The sequence below is a fragment of the Phyllobates terribilis genome, unplaced genomic scaffold, assembly GCF_046119375.1.
Source record: "Phyllobates terribilis strain yellow unplaced genomic scaffold, ASM4611937v1 Scaffold_1__5_contigs__length_1240528914, whole genome shotgun sequence".
Classification (NCBI taxonomy): Eukaryota; Metazoa; Chordata; class Amphibia; order Anura; family Dendrobatidae; genus Phyllobates; species Phyllobates terribilis.
The window spans coordinates 564214983-564234676 of NW_027362761.1; the positions used below are offsets into that span (position 1 = coordinate 564214983).

Consider the following 19694-nt stretch of genomic DNA (forward strand, 5'->3'; position numbering starts at 1 on the left):
TCTCCATTTTAAATTAAAAATAATTTTGCAAAAATAAATAAATACATATTTTGTTTAAATAATAATAATAAAAAAAATATATATATATATTTGTTGTGTGTGTATACATACATATACAGTATATACTGTATGTACACACATATAGAATACAGACCAAAAGTTTGGACACACCTTCTCATTTAAAGATTTTTCTGTATTTTCATGACTATGAAAATTGTACATTCACACTGAAGGCATCAAAACTATGAATTAACACATGTGGAATTCTATACTTAACAAAAAAATGTGAAACAACTGAAAATATGTCATTTCCAGTGACTACCTCTTGAAGCTCATCAAGAGAATGGCAAGAGTGTGCAAAGCAGTCATCAAAGCAAAAGGTGGCTACTTTGAAGAACCTAGAATATAAGACATATTTTCAGTTGTTTCACACTTTTTTGTTAAGTATATAATTCCACATGTGTTAATTCATAGTTTTGATGCCTTCAGTGTGAATGTACAATTTTCATAGTCATGAAAATACAGAAAAATCTTTAAATGAGAAGGTGTGTCCAAACTTTTGGTCTGTACTGTATACACACACACAGAATATTGCCATCTAGCCACTATTCCTGCCTCTATTTTCAGGATATTCCAGTACAGTTTATCTGACTTACATAAGGTTTCTTAAAAAGTATTTCCAAGGGGGTTAATCTGTGCTTAGAGGAGGTTACATAACGCCATACAGGATGAAGTGGTCACAGGTCATGCAGTCATTTACCATACAATCATTGACTGTAGATCTCTCAGTGAGAATCTCCCGCTTTCCATATCTGACCATAGAGAGTGATTGAAGTTACACATTTTAACAAGTTATGAAATATCAATAAAATATGTTTTTAAAATAAATTATTAAAAAATATGCGGCATATAATTCTGTATGTTCTTTATTCACTGCAGTAATATTTCTTATGTATGGAGTTTATTCGCCGCTGGTATATGGTTGTGATATTATATATTTAAGCTAGAGAAGGGCAATACTGATGTGTGAATTTCTTACTATCTCGTCCCCCAGTGTGAATGGTATAGTAAATGTACAACATCATTCTGTTGATATTGTGAATGGAGCTTTGATATGAACATATGGATCAGCGGATGATTCATGCCGGCTAGTTGAAACCAGCAACTGCAAAATTGTAGCAGTTGCAGAAACTTAAGCGTAAAAGCTCATCCAACTAGAAAGGCTTCCTAAAAATACGAATGGCCCGGCATCCGTGTCTGCAGATGGCTTATAGTAAACTGGAACATAATTACAGGAGCCGTCCCTCCATTTGTAACTAACATAAGGCCTCTTTCACATGTCCGTATACTGTATATTCGTGTCCCGTATGTCCATGTCTGTGTGCACCTGTGTGGCAACCGTGTGCCGCCCGTGTGCTGCATCTGGATCACACGTACCAGCGCTTGGGAATCAGCGGTACAGTTAGCATTGTTCCTAAGCGCCGGGTGCTGAACGCTGCCCTCATCATTGTCCCCTGCCGGTGGTGCGATCAACCCCAGCAGGGGACAATGTTGAGAGTAGAAGTCTGCTCCCGAAGTGTCCACCTGCAAAAATAAGAATAAACTAAAAAAATCCTTATACTCACCTGTCCTAAGTGTCCCCTGCTGTAATCCATGCGACAGCTCACGCCAAGGAGCCGGGTAGAATCACTCCTGCAGCGAGCTGGCCCTGGAGCTGCGCTCAGCGAGCAGTGTCCTGTCACTCCCTGAGTTCAGCGCAACTCAGTGGTTTTATCTCTGTATAGCAATATGCTATATACAGAGATAAAACCAGTCTGTCTCAGATTGCTGCAAAAAAAGGAGAGTGAAAAACACAGAGAAAAATGCTGTGAAAATGCTGCAAAATGGGCTTTTTGGACTCAGTGTTTTTAATGCCAAGAGAGCAGGTTTTGGCTGCAGAAAAAAAACACAGCAAAAATGCTGCATATGAACATAGCCTTAGATAAGTGATCCAATATTTTACCTTTTGCTAAGCACTCCTATTCAATTAAAAATACTACATGTGACTCCTTTTGTCGTACCTGAAAATGAATAAGACCGTTAATCAGAATTATTAAATTAAAACAGACCCCGGGCAAGATCCCGCAAACTCAGGAGGCCTGACACTAGACACAAAGTTATCTAAACCCCAGACCTATAAAGTACTACCGACCCTCTATGGTCAACAGACCTCAAACTAGACCAACTAAAATACAACAGATTCCAGACCAGACCCCCTGTAGACCTCAGGTTAGAACCAATACAATAAAACACATCCCAGACAAGACCTACTAAACTATTACAGACCCCAGACCAGATGCCCCAAACTGAATAGGCCTCAGACTAGACCCAATAAAGAAATGTAAACTAGGCCTCATAAAGTACTACACACCCCAGACCAGGCCCCTTTAAGTAATACAAACCCCAAATGAGAACACCTAGACTCAACAGAACTCAGACTGGACCCCCTATAGACCACAGACCTGGACCCAAAAGCACTAAAGGCCTCATAAAACTAAACAGACATTGTGGTAGAATTATTAATACTCACCACAAACCAGACCCATTAAACTAATCCAGTCCCCAGACAGGATCCCTCAAACTCAGCAAGCCTCAGACTAGACCCAAGTAATATAAACTCCAGATCAAACCCCCTAAAATAACACCAAACCCATATGAGACCACAGAAATTCAAAAGAACTTACACTAGACCTTCTAAAGTATAGACCCCAAACCAGAACCAAAAGAGTAAAACAAACCTCATATCAGACCCATTAAACTATTAGAGACCCAAGACCATATCCCCCAAACTAAACAGGCCTCAAACTAGATCAGACCACAGATCAGATCCTTAATGTACTAAAGCCCCCAGATGAGACTCCCTAAAATCAACAGACCTCAGACTAGACCACCTTAAACTGAACAGACCTCAGACTAGAACAAGAACTTGTAAAGTAATAGAGACTCCAAACCAGATCTAGTAAACTATTACAGACCCCAGACCCCAGAACTCCACAGGCCTCAGACTAGACTGAATAAAGATATATAAACTAGGCCTATTAAAGTATTACACACCCAAAGCCAGGCCCGCCCTTAAGTACTACAGACCAAAGATGAGATCCCTCTCCTAAAGTCAACAGACTTCACAAGAGATCTACCTAAACTACCACAGATATTAGACCAGGCCTCAAAAGTACTAAGGGCCTCAAGCCGGAATCCCTTAACTAGAGAGACCTAAAGCGAAAACCAATGAAGTAATAAAGACCCAAGACCAGACCCAGTAAACTACTCCAGGCACCAGGAAGGATCCCCCAAACTCAAAAAGCCTAAGACTAAACCCAGTAAAAAATAATATAAACCCCAGATCAGACTCCCAGTAGTTCTATTGACACCAGATGAGACCTTCTAAAAGCAACAGAACCCACACTACACCTCCAAAAGCACTCCAGACCCCCAAACCAAGGCCCCAAAAGTATTACTGACCCCATACCAGACCTACTAGACTAAACAGACCTTAGCCTAGAACCAATAGAGCAAAACAAACCCCAGACCAAACCTAGTTAACTAATAGAGTCTACCAGTGTCAGACTGGGGAGCCAACGTCCCACCAGTAACCAACTCCAGGGCCCCACTTTTCAGCTACATGCAAATGTGACACCATCCTCAATCACAAATTTATATTACAATAAACTGGGTAGATTAAATGAATAAGATGCTACCTTTGTCTGTACATAGTGATTCAAGTATATTGTGCCAAGTACTGCTCATATAAGAGGGTGGTGGTCCACCCCTGCCCAGGGGCCCGCCAGAGGATTCTCCTGTGGGCCAGTCAAAGCATGGATTACTGATCAGATCCCTAAAATACTACCTACCTCAAACTAGACCCAGTAATGATATGCAGACCCCAGACCAGGCCCTCTATATCCCCTGAATAAACACAGTCCCAACCATAAAAAACTGATTCCGAACGAGAAAGAGATGAGAAAATCTATTTGTATGACCCTGGTTCAACGACCACATCATTATTCTGTGGCCACTGGACTGGACCCCGGTGACGGGACCATTTCCTATCCGCCGGCATCCCAGGCTCCTGTTTTGAGTACACAGCCTAGTGCGACATTGTGTGTGCATCACGCTGCTACTATGAAATCGCACCAGGCTGGCAGGTAGGAGTCGGTTGACAGGGCTTCCATGGAGTGACCATAGATTGCTGACCTGACTGCTGGACCAAGGTTCTGGGAATGTATTCACTTATCTCTAAAACTAAACCCCAAAATATAAGGTCCTCAGGCCTATGTAATATAGATCCAAGAGTCAGAAGATTCTCAACTTCGGAACAGGTAAATATGTTTAATTGAGGACAGGGTGACCAAAAGATTTGCTTGATCCTGCAGGACTCCTGGAGGACTCCACTCTATCTGGCAAGTATGAGGTAATGGTCACTGTTTCAACAAACTTTGCAAAAGTTTAGAAATTATTGTGCAAGTGAATATTAGAAACTTTAAAATAATTCTTATCAGAGAAATCTGCTTATTTTACAACTTATATTGTCTCACCATCAAGCAGGATTCACAGCTACATTGCTCAGTACTGCTGTATAATGTCCTCCATGCTGCTGCTTCTGAACATGTGTTAAATAGAGATAGGAGAACAGGAATCCCTCATGTCGGCGTGTGCTGTGTAGGAAAGACGTCATAACAGTCTCTACCCAGCAGCTCAGAGACAACTGATAGAGATAGAGCCTGCAGAGGGGAAAATTGGTGAAAAATGCAAGACACAAGTCATATAAATATTTCAAGAATCTCTCCTCCTCCTCCTCCCATCAAAGTTTTTATCCTCTTAATATATTGCAGTCATCATATTATATAGCCCTGTGTACTTACAATTGCTCACTTTCCCTTTCTACCCAGCTAATTCCTCACTTTTCTATGCTCTATTTAGAAACAGGAAGTCTCTTGTCCCTGCATTTATCATCCCCTCTTCAACTCCTGACCCATCTGCCCCCTCCTCTCCCTGCCAGGAACTTTTGCAGTAACTCATGCCTCATACAGGCAAAACTGACCTCCTGTTTCTACATAGAGCTTAGAAGGGTTCAGCTTGTCAGTATTTAATCACGTGATGTCATAGACCTAATGGAAAAGAGAAGAATTAATGGGTAGAAAGGCAAAATGAGCAATTGTAAGTACACAGTGCTATATAATATAATGACTACAATGTATTAACAAGATAAACAAGGTCTGATATCGCCCCCTGGGCGATATCAGACCTCTACTATGGCCATATAGGTAAGTATAGATTTACTTTTCTATACCCTGTATGGCCATAGTAGTGGTCTGATATCGCCCAGGGGGGGTAACAGATTCCCTTTAAATAGTGTTAAATTCTTCATGGACAGGTTTTTCTAAACAATCAGGTGAAATTACAAATACGCTTTAAAAACGCTGGTACTGTCCTACAGAGAGAAAAAATAGATCATAACAAATCCACCATGGACCCTGGAATATCAGCAGCCGTGCTTTTAGGGTAGAATATGTAGTCTCTTTGGGCACAGAATACAGCATGTTGCTTACAGGTCTGTAATATAGACCCATATGACGCATATGTGGCATTTTATATGGTTGGTGCATGCAGCATTGCCATGTACATGAGCCCTTATACCCAATTGTTCCTAATGACCCTTTAAAGGGGTGTCTCTGGTTTATGCAAATAAAGCTTCATTGCTATATAAGGCCTCATTCAGACATCCGATTTTTTTCAAGTATGAGAAAATTGGACCGATTGTTCTGATCGGATTTGACCAGAGTTTGGTACGGGTGTCATACGTGGAGAAATTGGAAAAAAATGTTTCCACCTTCTTCATTCTGACAGTCCATGAAAATCGGTCCGCACGCTGATGCCATCCGATTTTTTTATGGACCCATATACTTGCATTGCCAATTTTGATCAGACCTTTGGATCAAAATTGGACATGTCTCCAATATTTTCCGTGGACCACTCAGTCATGTGAATGGCCCCGTAGACTATCACAGGTATAAAAACCATGGATAGCACTCGTACGTAAAAATCGGATGAATGAATGAGGCCTTAAGAAGAAGTCTACAACTTTCTTATAAAGAATAAGAACTCTAGTATCCAGTCTAGAATCATAAAATCCTAGAATGTTAGAGTTAGAGGGGACCTCCAGGATCATCGTGTCCAACCCCCTGCTCAATGCAGGAGTCACTAAACCATCTCAGACAGATGTCTGTCCAGCCTCTGTGTGAAGACGTCCATTGAAGGAGAACTCACCACCTCTCGTGACCGCCTGTTCCACTCATTGATCACCCTCACTGTCAAATTTTTTTTTCTAATATCTAATCTGTATCTTCTCCCTTTCAGGTTCTTTCCATTGCTTCTCGTGTTTCCATATGCAAATAAGAATGAGGATGATACCTCTATACTGTGACATCCCTTCAGATATTTGTAGACAGCTATTAAGCCTCCTCTCAGTCTTCTCTTTTGCAAGCTAAACATTCCCAAATCCTTTAACCGTTCCTCGTAGGCAGAGTCAGACTGGGGCACCGGGACACCAGATAATTCTCCGGTGGGTCCGGGTCCTCGTCGGGACCCTGAGCAGGACGCACGGGGCCCGCTGGTTTACATGGCCGCTGGTGCACCTGCATCGCGGCCCAAAGGTGAAGGGGGGGGGGGCCCTTGCAGTGGGGCTGATGAGGGCAATCTGGCCTGTTTTGTGGACCCCCAGGCTCAGGGGGGCCCATGGCCAGATTGCCCTCAAAGTGTGCGGCGGGCAGGGAGCGATGCGATCCCTCCCGCTCCGCTGCTGAAGGGAGGAAAATGGCAGTGGAGCGGAGGGATCCTTCCTGTGCTTTCTGCCCGCCACTTTCTCCCTGACACAGGCTCATGCTGCTTGATGACATCACCATGCAGTGCGGGCCTGTATCGGGGAGAAAGATGCCGGGCAGGAAGCTGAGGACGATGCTGCGGGGGAACGAGCAGAGAGGGTAAGTGTTGTTTTTTTTTTCGTTTTTTTTTAACAAATACAGTGGTCATAGAGGAGGTGGAGGGAGATATGTATGGCATGGTGATGGAGGATGTGGGGCTGATATGGCATGGCAATGGTGATGGAGGAGATGGGGAGAGATATGAATGGCATGCTGATGGAGGAGGTGGGGGGAGATAAGGCAATGATGGAGGAGGTGGGGGGAGATATGGCAATGGTGATGGAGGAAGTGGGGGGGAGATATGGCATGGCAAAGGTGATGGAGGATGTGGGGGGGAGATATGGCATGACAATGGTGATGGAGGAGGTGGGGGGAGATATGGCAATGGTGATGGAGGATGTGGGGGGGAGATATGCATGACAATGGTGATGGAGGAGGTGGGGGAGATATGGCAATGATGATGGAGGAGGTGGAGGATATGGCAATGATGGAGGAGGTGGGAGAGATATGGCAATGATGATGGAGGTGGAGGGGGATATGGCAATGATGGAGGAGGTGTGGGGGAGATATGACAATGATGATGGAGGAGGTGGGGGAGATATGGCAATGATGGAGGAGGTGGGGAAGATATGGCAACGATGATGGAGGAGGTGGGGGAGATATGGCAATGACGATAGAGGAGGTGGGGGAGATATGGCAATGATGATGGAGGAGGTGGGGGAGATATGGCAATGATGGAGGAGGTGGGGAAGATATGGCAACGATGATGGAGGAGGTGTGGGAGATATGGCAATGATGATGGAGGAGGTGGTGGGGGGGAGATATGGCAATGATGATGGAGGAAGTGGGGGGAGATATGGCAATGGTGGAGGAGGTGGGGGGAGATATGGCAACAATGATGGAGAAGGTTGAGGGAGATATGGCATGGCAATAGTGATGGAGGAGGTGGGGGGAAATATGGCAATGATGATGGAGGAGATGGGTGGAGATATGGCAATGATGGAGGAGGTGGGGAGATATGGCAATGATGGAGGAGGTGGAGGATATGGCAATGATGAAGGAGATGGGAGAGATATGGCAATGATGATGGAGGTGGTGGGGGGATATGGCAATGATGGAGGAGGTGTGGGGGAGTTATGGCAATGATGATGGAGGAGGTGGGGGAGATATGGCAATGATGGAGGAGGTGGGGAAGATATGGCAACGATGATGGAGGAGGTGGGGGAGATATGTCAATGACGATAGAGGAGGTGGGGGAGATATGGCAATGATGATGGAGGAGGTGGGGGAGATATGGCAATGATGGAGGAGGTGGGGAAGATATGGCAACGATGATGGAGGAGGTGTGGGAGATATGGCAATGATGATGGAGGAGGTGTGGGAGATATGGCAATGATGATGGAGGAGGTGGGGAGATATGGCAATGATGATGGAGGAGGTGGGGGAGATATGGCAATGATGGAGGAGGTGGGGGGAGATATGGCAACAATGATGGAGGAGGTTGGGGGAGATATGGCATGGCAATGATGATGGAGGAGGTGGGGGGAAATATGGCAATGATGATGGCGTGGATGGGTGGAGATATGGCAATGATGGAGGAGGTGGGGGAGATATGGCAATGATGGAGGAGATGGGATATGGCAATGATAGAGTAGGTGGGGGATATGGCAATGATGGAGTAGGTGGAAGAGATATGGAAATGATGATGGAGGAGGTGGGGGGAGATATGGCAATGATGGAGGAGGTGTGGGGGAGATATGGCAATGAGTGATTAAATACTTGGAATAAGATGGGCTTACAGGGTTTCTCTGAGGAAAACAAGTAATCACCTCTCCACAGGTGTGATAAATTATTGATTAGTGGGGGTCTGACTGCTGGGACCAGCACCGATTGGTAGAATGTGGAGCTTTTATCCCCATTAGACTGGAGCTCATGTGCGACTTGACCACTGATCCATTCATTCCCTCAGTGGCTGTTCTTGTTTTTTTCTGGAAGACACAAAGAGAATGAATGGAGCTGAGATCAGATGTCCCACCTGCTGCTGCATTTTAAAATGGGGATAAGTGTCCTGACAGTGATAAAACTTCCCCATTCTTCCGATCAGTGCGTTTCCAATGTTCGAACCCAAACGATCAATAAGTTATCACCTATTTCGTGGAACCCATGGATCGGTGATAACTTGTTTTAACGAAAGAACCCCTTTAATGCAAACTAACGTAATTGTACATCCCAGTTATGGTGGCGCACAGTAGATATGCAGGAGCCGCCTGTGATTTACAGTCGACGCTCCACTATAACAAGGATAACGGCTACCAGGTATATGCATATAGCTGTAGGGTGGGCTCCGAGGATCAATTCCTCCTGTGGGCCCCAGATACCCCAGTCCAACACTGCTCATAGGACATAGTTTGCAGTCCGCTCACCATCCTGGTAGCTCTTCTCTGAGCTTACTCCAGTTTTTCAATGTCTTTTTTTATCATGTGGTGCCCAGAACTGGACACAGTATTCCAAATGAGGTCTGACCAAAGAGGAGTAGAGGGGATAATTAGTTCATATGATCTAGACTCTATACTTCTCTTAATACATCCAAAAATTGTGTTTGCCTTTTTTTGCTGCTGCATCACACTGTTGACTCATGTGCAGTCTGTGATCTATTACTATACCCAAGTCTTTTTCACACGTGCTGTTGCTTAGTTCTATTCCTCCTATTCTGTAGATGTCATTTTAATTTTTCTTCTAGGGTATGTGACCTAAACATTCCAGACTGTGGCACTGTGGAGTACAAACTGTTACATTGTAGCAAACCAGCAAACAAGAAGTTTGTGACCTATTCAGCTCGCTGATCATTTCTGAAGTTCCAGTTTGGATTTGATTTTTCGTAAATATTAAGAAGGTACTAAAAAGCCTTTTTACTGACGCACTATTTTTTGATCATTTTCAAGTTCTCTGCTTTCACTCAGTAAAAGCAAACTTTTACTGTCTGCATCCAGACTGAAAACTTGTAAATGAAGGTTGAGATTTGTTCACAAGAATGTTTCCATGTAGAGGCAAGAAGCAGAGATCATATTAATGCTGAGGACTTGAATGCATAAGGTTTATTAGAAATCTGTAGGTTATTCAGCAGCAGTAGCAGGGGTTAAATTCTCTGCAGATACTTTATTTCGATCAGGTTTGGTGACATAAGCAGTATGAGGTGTCACCTAACCCCTGTACCTGTGTCAGCAGCTTCTTGCTTCACCTTGTAATTGAGATAGCAGCTAACAGGCAGCGCTGTCACAGGAAGAGATGAAAATGTGATATGCAACCTGCGAGCCTGGTACGGTCACCCGGCCGCTGTCTGCATGATGGATCTGCTCCGATGACTGTCAGGTGCTCAGCAGACATAAAATGCAGTGCACAGAGGGAGCACAGACTTCAGGGCTCAAAGGGAAAACCCTCGAAAAATTGCCCCTCTGACAATGGACTGATCGCTGACCATTCAGTTTGATCTATGACGAACACCCGTGATCTCTGGGGAAAACTTAGCAGCAAGGGTTCAATCTTCCTGTAGCGCCACCATGAACTGGGTAAATTGTTAAATGAATAAGATGCTGCCTTTGTCTGTACATAGTCATTCAGGTATATAGTGCCAAGTACTGCTCATATAAGAGGGGGCCCACCAGAGGATCCCCCTGTTCTCCTGTGGGCCAGTCCAAACCTGGATGTGCCATGTCCTCCAAACACAGTGATGCCCTTTGCAGCCACTCTCATCTGCGGCATGTAGTTCAGAGTCCTCAGCAGGGGAGGGAGGAAGCCCTTTATGTCCTAATGCCATATAAACTAACCCAATCACTTTTTCAATTTTTACCAAAGTGGATGGGTCGGGGAGTAGCGCGATCCACCTGGCAAATTCACCAAATTTTACGCCAAACTGGTGACGCAGATTACACCAGAAATGTGCATTTCTGGAGGAGGCACACGGCAGTTCTAAGTTGCACCTAATTCATTAAGAAGCGTGTGTCTCTTAATGAATTAAGCTAATTTTACACCAGTATTGTCTTCATTAAGACTGGAGAGCATAATGCCAGTACTAATGAATGGGACCCTATGTGTTCCTTCTAGGAGCAACGTGCTAGTGCTCAGAGTACAGGTACTGGGGGAAAAAATGCACTATGGGTAAAAGAACTGGGCCCCACTATTTAATCTCTGAATTCTGGTCTCTTTCAGTCCCTTTGCCCCTGGTGTATAATATCTGGGGCCACTTCTCTATCTGGGGTTTGATGGAGGAGTCTGGATTTGTGATTCCAGGAGAACGTTTCCCCCTGACTGCATTGTGCCCCCTGTACAGATGGTGGAGGAGGATAATGCTCTGGGCTGTTATCAGGGGGCGGCCTCGGCCCCTTAGTTCCAGTGATGGGAAATCTTAATTCTTCAGAACCAGACATTGTGGACAATTGTAGCTTCAGCTTTGTGGGAACAGTTTGGGGTTCGCCCTTTTCAGTTCCCTATGACTGAGCCCAGTGCACAAGCTCCATACAGACATAGAGGGGAGAACATGAGCAGAGATTGTGAGTCCAGACTCTCCCCAAGATCACAAATGCTCTTCTGGATGAAGGGGCAAAAATTCCCAAAATATTGTAGAAATCCTTCCCAGAAGAGCGGGAGGCGTTATATCTGCAGAGGGGAAGACTCCATATTAATGTCTATGGATGTAAGATGGGACGTGAAAAAAGTTCTGGTAGAGGTAATGTGGAGGAGGCTTTCATATACTTTAGTATATTAGGATTTAATCTAAAGGGGTAGATTAAGTAGTTCTACCCTCACATTTTATATCTTTGACCCTATGTTCCCCCCAGATTAATCTAAATATTAGAAGTGTAAATGTAAACAGCTTGTTGTTTTTTGTAGTTTATAAGTGAAGCTGCTCTTTCTGCCTCTCCCTTAGTGGGAAGTCTCAGCATTTTCTCTTGCACCTGTAATGTGGACTGGAGATATACAGTTGAAACCAGAAGTTTCCATACACTATATAAATAGACACATATGCATGTTTTTTTCAATATCTGACATGAAATCAGAATAAACCTTTCCCTTTTTAGGTCAATTTGGATTACCATAATGTTTAATATTTGCCAAATGCCAGAATAATGAGAGAGAGAGAATGTTTTAAGGTATTTTTATTACTTACTGCAAAATCAAAAGTTTACATACACTAAGATTACTATGCCTTTAAACAATTCTGGACTGCCCAGGTTTTTTGGGCAACATTTGAGTTAATTAGAGACACACCCGTGGATGTATTTTAATGCTCACCTGAAACTCACTGTTTTTTTGTGTAGCATCATGGGAAAGTCTAAAGAAATCAGCCAAGATATCAGGAAGAGAATTGTGGACTTGCACAAGTCTGGCTCATCCTTAGGTACAATTTCAAGATACCTAAAGGTGCTTCGTTCATCTGTACAAACAATTATACGCAAGTACAAACAAGTTGGGAATGTCCAGCCATCATACCGCTCAGGAAGGAGACAGGTTCTATGTCCTAGAAATTAATGTGCTTTGGTCCGACATGTGCATATCAACCCAAGGACCAAAGCAAAAGACCTTGTGAAGATGATGGTGGAAGCTGGTAAGATCGTGTCAATCTCCACAGTGAAACGAGTACTGTATCAACATGGGCTGAAAGGCCCGTCTGCAAGGAAGAAGCTATTACTCCAAAAGAAACATAAAAAAGCCAGATTAATGTTTGCAAATGCACAAGGAACAAAGACCTTAATTTTTAGAGACATCCTGTGGTCTGATGAAACTAAAATTAAACTTTTTTGGGCATAATGACCATCGTTATGTTTGGAGAATAAAGGGAGAAGCTTGGAAGCCTAAGAACACCATCCCAACTGTGAAACATGGGGGTGGCAGCATCATGTTGTGGGGTTGTTTTGCTGCAGGAGGGACTGGTGCACTTCACAAAAAAGATGGCATCATGAGAAAAAAAGATTATGTGGCAATACTGCGGCAACATTTCAAGACATCAGCCAGGAAGTTACAGCTTCGGTGGAAATGGGTCTTCCAAATGGACAATGACCCGAAGCATACTGCCAAAATGGAACAAAGTGGCTTAAGGATAACAAAGTCAATGTTTTGGAGTGGCCATCACAAAGCCCTGATCTCAATCCTATTAAAAATGTATGAGCAAAGCTGAAAAGGCAGGTGTGAGCACGGCGACCTACAAACCTGGATCAATTACACCAGTTTTGTCAGGAGGAATGGGCCCAAATTCTGACAGACTATTGTGAGAAGCTTGTGGAAGGATATCCCAAACATTTCACCCAAGTCATTCAGTTTAAGAGCAATGGTACCAAATACTAATGAAATGTATGGAAACTTTTGACTTTGCAGTAAGTAATAAAAATGCCTTAAAACATTCTCTCTCTCTCATTATTCTGGCATTTGACAAAATATTAAACATTATGGTAATCCTAACTGACCTAAAACGGGAAAGGTTCTGATTTCATGTCATGGAGATGTGTTTTTTCATATAGTGGATGGAAACTTCTGGTTTCAACTGTACAAGTAAATTTGAGTGGGATTCTTGCTTTACTAACTTCTTATCATGTTACGTCTCTTCAGAAAGGGAGAACCTTGATTTAAAGGTCAGTTCAAGCTTGAGTCTTCTACAAAATGAAAACACCCCCACCTGCTGTCAGCTTTTTGGGGGTGTTTTTGCCCCTCGTCAGGAATGGGTAGAGTACCTTTTGGGTGGGGGAGAGGTGAAAGCTCACTGCCATGTGATGTCCATACTGAAATAGGTTAGGAGGACAGTTTAATCAAACCTAAAATTAATGGAAATTCGGACATGACCTGTATTAAGTTAATTATCATTATAATAACTTCTCATCCAGTTACTGTGCCGGCTCCATGAGGTCAGCAGAACATGTCCGTCTGCCGAAGCATCACGACTTTCTCTGTCATTTGATAAAAGCAATTATAGACGACCAAGAAACAGAAATTCATTTTGTCTTCGTTAATAACAGTCAATGGCAGCAGCTCGTGTTCAAAAAGTCCCCAAGTCGTCTGTCTGTCACATGGTCAGAAATTCTCTTTCTTATATTCTTGTACATAGGAGTAGTATTATAGTAGTTATAAACTTGTACATAGGAGCAGTATTATAGTAGTTATATTCTTGTACATAGGAGCAGTATTATAGTAGTTATATTCTTGTACATAGGGGGCAGTATTATAGTAGTTATATTCTTGTACATAGGAGCAGTATTATAGTAGTTATATTCTTGTAAATAGGAGCAGTGTTATAGTAGTTATATTCTTGTACATAGGGGGCAGTATTATAGTAGTTATATTCTTGTACATAGGAGTAGTATTATAGTAGTTATATTCTTGTACATAGGGGCAGTATTATAGTAGTTATATTCTTGTACACAAGAGCAGTATTATAGTAGTTACATTCTTGAACATAGGATCAGTATTATAGTAGTTATATTCTTGTACATATGAGCAGTATTATAGTAGTTATATTCTTGTACATAGGAGGCAGTATTATAGTAGTTATATTCTTGTACATAGGAGCAGTATTATAGTAGTTATATTCTTGTACATAGGGGGCAGTATTATAGTAGTTATATTCTTGTACATAGGGAGCTGTATTATAGTAGTTATATTCTTGTACATAGGAGCAGTATTATAGTAGTTATATTCTTGTACATAGGGGCAGTATTATAGTAGTTATATTCTTGTACATAGTAGCAGTATTATAGTGGTTATATTCTTGTACATAGGGGTAGTATTATAGTAGTTATATTCTTGTACATAGGAGCAGTATTATAGTAGTTATATTCTTGTAAATAGGAGCAGTGTTATAGTAGTTATATTCTTGTACATAGGGGCAGTATTATAGTAGTTATAAACTTGTACATAGGAGCAGTATTATAGTAGTTATATTCTTGTACATAGGAGCAGTATTATAGTAGTTATATTCTTGTACATAGGGGGCAGTATTATAGTAGTTATATTCTTGTACATAGGAGCAGTATTATAGTAGTTATATTCTTGTAAATAGGAGCAGTGTTATAGTAGTTATATTCTTGTACATAGGGGGCAGTATTATAGTAGTTATATTCTTGTACATAGGAGTAGTATTATAGTAGTTATATTCTTGTACATAGGGGCAGTATTATAGTAGTTATATTCTTGTACACAAGAGCAGTATTATAGTAGTTACATTCTTGAACATAGGATCAGTATTATAGTAGTTATATTCTTGTACATATGAGCAGTATTATAGTAGTTATATTCTTGTACATAGGAGGCAGTATTATAGTAGTTATATTCTTGTACATAGGAGCAGTATTATAGTAGTTATATTCTTGTACATAGGGGGCAGTATTATAGTAGTTATATTCTTGTACATAGGGAGCTGTATTATAGTAGTTATATTCTTGTACATAGGAGCAGTATTATAGTAGTTATATTCTTGTACATAGGGGCAGTATTATAGTAGTTATATTCTTGTACATAGTAGCAGTATTATAGTGGTTATATTCTTGTACATAGGGGTAGTATTATAGTAGTTATATTCTTGTACATAGGAGCAGTATTATAGTAGTTATATTCTTGTAAATAGGAGCAGTGTTATAGTAGTTATATTCTTGTACATAGGGGCAGTATTATAGTAGTTATAAACTTGTACATAGGAGCAGTATTATAGTAGTTATATTCTTGTACATAGGAGCAGTATTATAGTAGTTATATTCTTGTACATAGGGGGCAGTATTATAGTAGTTATATTCTTGTACATAGGAGCAGTATTATAGTAGTTATATTCTTGTAAATAGGAGCAGTGTTATAGTAGTTATATTCTTGTACATAGGGGGCAGTATTATAGTAGTTATATTCTTGTACATAGGAGTAGTATTATAGTAGTTATATTCTTGTACATAGGGGCAGTATTATAGTAGTTATATTCTTGTACACAAGAGCAGTATTATAGTAGTTACATTCTTGAACATAGGATCAGTATTATAGTAGTTATATTCTTGTACATATGAGCAGTATTATAGTAGTTATATTCTTGTACATAGGAGGCAGTATTATAGTAGTTATATTCTTGTACATAGGAGCAGTATTATAGTAGTTATATTCTTGTACATAGGGGGCAGTATTATAGTAGTTATATTCTTGTACATAGGGAGCTGTATTATAGTAGTTATATTCTTGTACATAGGAGCAGTATTATAGTAGTTATATTCTTGTACATAGGGGCAGTATTATAGTAGTTATATTCTTGTACATAGTAGCAGTATTATAGTGGTTATATTCTTGTACATAGGGGTAGTATTATAGTAGTTATATTCTTGTACATAGGAGCAGTATTATAGTAGTTATATTCTTGTACATAGGGGGCAGTATTATAGTATATTCTTGTACATAGGGGGCAGTATTATAGCAGTTATATTCTTGTACATAGTAGCAGTATTATAGTAGTTATATTCTTGTACTTTCGAGCAGTATTATAGTAGTTATATTCTTGTGCATAGGGGCAGTATTATAGTAGTTATATTCTTGTATATAAGGGGCAGTATTATAGTAGTTATATTCTTGTCCATAGGAGCAGTATTATAGTAGTTATATTCTTGTACCTAGGAGCAGTATTATAGTAGTTATATTCTTGTACATAGGAGCAGTATTATAGTAGTTATATTCTTGTACATAGGGGCAGTATTATAGTAGTTATATTCTGGTACATAGGAGTCAGTATTATAGTAGTTATATTCTTGTACATAGGAGCAGTATTATAGTAGTTATATTCTTGTACATAGGAGCAGTATTATAGTAGTTATATTCTTGTACATAGGGGGCAGTATTATAGTATATTCTTGTACATAGGGGGCAGTATTATAGCAGTTATATTCTTGTACATAGTAGCAGTATTATAGTAGTTATATTCTTGTACATACGAGCAGTATTATAGTAGTTATATTCTTGTGCATAGGGGCAGTATTATAGTAGTTATATTCTTGTATATAAGGGGCAGTATTATAGTAGTTATATTCTTGTCCATAGGAGCAGTATTATAGTAGTTATATTCTTGTACCTAGGAGCAGTATTATAGTAGTTATATTCTTGTACATAGGAGCAGTATTATAGTAGTTATATTCTTGTGCATAGGGGCAGTATTATAGTAGTTATATTCTTGTACCTAGGAGCAGTATTATAGTAGTTATATTCTTGTACATAGGAGCAGTATTATAGTAGTTATATTCTTGTACCTAGGAGCAGTATTATAGTAGTTATATTCTTGTACATACGAGCAGTATTATAGTAGTTATATTCTTGTGCATAGGGGCAGTATTATAGTAGTTATATTCTTGTATATAAGGGGCAGTATTATAGTAGTTATATTCTTGTCCATAGGAGCAGTATTATAGTAGTTATATTCTTGTACATAGGAGCAGTATTATAGTAGTTATATTCTTGTACATAGGGGCAGGGTTATAGTAGATATATTCTTATACACAGGGGACAGTATTATAATAGTTATATTCTTGTATATAGGAGCAGTATTATAGTAGTTATATTCTTGTACATAGGAGCAGTATTATAGTAGTAATATTCTTGCACCTAGGAGCAGTATTATAGTAGTTATATTCTTGTACATAGGAGCAGTATCATAGTAGCTTTGATGCCGGGCTTCTTTTTGCAATTAACATTGAGTAGCCAATTATTAGTCGCTTTCCAGATTGGTTTGTGTTTTCTCACGTATTGTGGGGATAAGTATATGCGATAAACAAGCCTTTAGCACTGTGGTGCATTGTTACATGGAGTGACATCTGCTTTACCACAGCAGAGGACACCAGGCTGCGGCACATTTACATCGCCTGAAGGGGATGGAAAGGAACGTTCATAACATTTGCCATTTTATTGTTGAGCTACATAAAACTTTCATCAAATTGGACCCTTGCGTTAGAGAACATTGCCCTAGAGAAAAATATAGTGGAAATATAAATCCTTGAGCCTCCTAATACCACATTCATCCATTTCCGCAATACTCTCTTGATAAATGTGAGATCCAGGTAGAAGTTGAATTCCAGGAAGTGTAACAGAGGAAAGCTCTGAAGAAAAAAAAGCTTTTCCAGAATAATTATTTAATGTGTGCTTAGTTAAACGGACATGTCTGGATTGTTGATGGGTTCTCTTTACATACTGATGTTTTATCCTTAGGAAACAATGAACGCTGATCTTTTGGGTTTTTTGGATCTAATTTGAGCATTATATCATGTTTTACGCACACGTATACTTATATCATGCGTCCTTAATAAAAAGTGATTCTAGACCTCTAGGATAAGATTATGCCTAAGCCACGTGAATTATTCCACAAGACGTCCTGTCCACTAACTTTGACACAAACTGTCTTAGGAGTGGCACTGACCAAATGGCACTTGTCCCTGCAGGCTCAGGTTCGATCATGGTGGAAGACGTGGCACTCAACACAACAGCACGTCACACCATCTATTTTTCGAGTGATATTCGCTTGGTTTGGTCCCTATTTCTCTTTTCTTCTTTCCAGCAGCGATCAAGGTTATGCAGATTCTGTAATTTTGTCTTGCCCTTTACGGCTTCAGAACACCTCTTTCCTGGTCATCTTGGGTTGCCTTTCAGTTGGGGAGACCCACTTATGTCGCAGAGTCTCGTCTATGCGCAACTACCCTTTTGGCATCATACCCACTGCATTATATAGATCATGGCTCACACCTCCGTGCCAACATTTTATGAATATTTTATGAACATGAAATGATGAAAACCTTCGGCAAAGTGGTGGACGGAACTCTAATTCCCCGTCTTTTGAACAACATCACCGGGAGGTCTTCAATCCATGAAGGATATCACTCTTCCCAGAGGAAAAAACACCATAGCATATCACAACAGCAACAAAACCCTCAAACAGTCATAAACCAAAATATATCACAAAGCATAATAAAAAGCAATAACATAAAATAAAAACATGTCCCCCTTTTTAGACAACACAACTAGGAGGTCTTTTCCACTCCTAAAGGATACACATCAGAATCCACAGATATCGTTGGGATTGGCCAACGTTAGTCTAATCTCTGTCCCCCGATAGATGATGTTGGAAGAGAGAAGGATCGAAATATTGGAATTCCAGTGACCGATCTCCTTTTCCAGGAGATAAGAGGAGTCGGTTCCTGAGTATGGGGGTAGTTGAGAGAGATAGATGTTGACCAACGATCATTTAGCTATCTGATGTCTAATTGGGTCTCTAAAACAGCACCCTCCACTATGGGAGGCAAGCAACATATCATATCACAAGAAAGCAGCCAGGGTGCAAATAAATACCGCTATAATAAAAAGAGATAATAAACAAAGCAGTATAAAGTAAAAGAACATCTTCTCTAGGTACATTTTTACTTTGCAATACATTAGGAAAACCTAGAGTCTTCTTTATCAGTACATTGTCTCTTTAACCTCCCAGTAAATCACCCACTTATGAAGTGTCCGGTGGAGATGACCTCCTAAGCCTCTCACTTTCTCAGCCCGTAGATTAAAAAATAGCATCAATTTCCTGATTGCTTGTTCCTTTAAATAGCCAACACTGCCGCCTAATCCCATCTCCTGTGCATCAGACCTGTTAAGAAAATAGTTATGTGCACATGTGCTCATTTATATTACAGGGTGCTCGATGTCTAGGGGGCATCGGTGGTATATAGACGACGTATACAATGGCCAATCCAT

At 40.8% G+C, this 19694-nt stretch overlaps 1 protein-coding gene across 4 annotated transcripts in view; it reads left to right on the forward strand.

Annotated features, from left to right (window-relative positions):
* The window catches only part of MAPK4 (mitogen-activated protein kinase 4), a 147276-nt gene that overhangs the window by 18640 nt on the left and 108942 nt on the right, over window positions 1–19694 (forward strand). Inside the window, exon 2 of one of the 4 annotated variants that reach the window (XM_073680673.1) lies at window positions 9700–9852. The exons of the other annotated variants lie outside the window; for them this stretch is intronic. The gene's annotated coding sequence lies outside the window, so the exon portion shown is untranslated. The remainder of the gene's footprint in view (window positions 1–9699; window positions 9853–19694) is intronic. 4 annotated transcript variants of the gene reach the window in all.